Source organism: Petromyzon marinus, unplaced genomic scaffold, assembly GCF_048934315.1.
Source record: "Petromyzon marinus isolate PM22_M1 ecotype Great Lakes invasive population unplaced genomic scaffold, UKy_Petmar_22M1.pri1.0 PM_G_Scaffold_38, whole genome shotgun sequence".
Lineage (NCBI taxonomy): Eukaryota > Metazoa > Chordata > Hyperoartia > Petromyzontiformes > Petromyzontidae > Petromyzon > Petromyzon marinus.
The window spans coordinates 862140-862500 of NW_027422961.1; positions in this window are offsets into that span (position 1 = coordinate 862140).

Consider the following 361-nt stretch of genomic DNA (forward strand, 5'->3'; position numbering starts at 1 on the left):
GTACCCAAAAAGCTAAGGCCAACAGGACTAAATGATTACAGACCGGTCGCCCTTACATCTGTGGTAATGAAGTCTTTTGAGCGCCTGCTCCTGGCACACCTCAAAGCCATCACAGACCCTCTCCTGGACCCCCTTCAGTTTGCCTACAGAGCCAACAGGTCTGTGGACGACGCAGTTAACATGGCCCTCCACTTCACCCTACAGCATGTGGACGCCCCAGCATCCTACGCCAGGATCCTGTTTGTGGACTTCAGCTCTGCCTTCAACACCATCATCCCTGCCCTGCTTCAGGACAAGCTCTTCCAGCTGAACGTGCCCTACTCCACCTGCAGGTGGATCACAGACTTCCTCTCTGACAGGA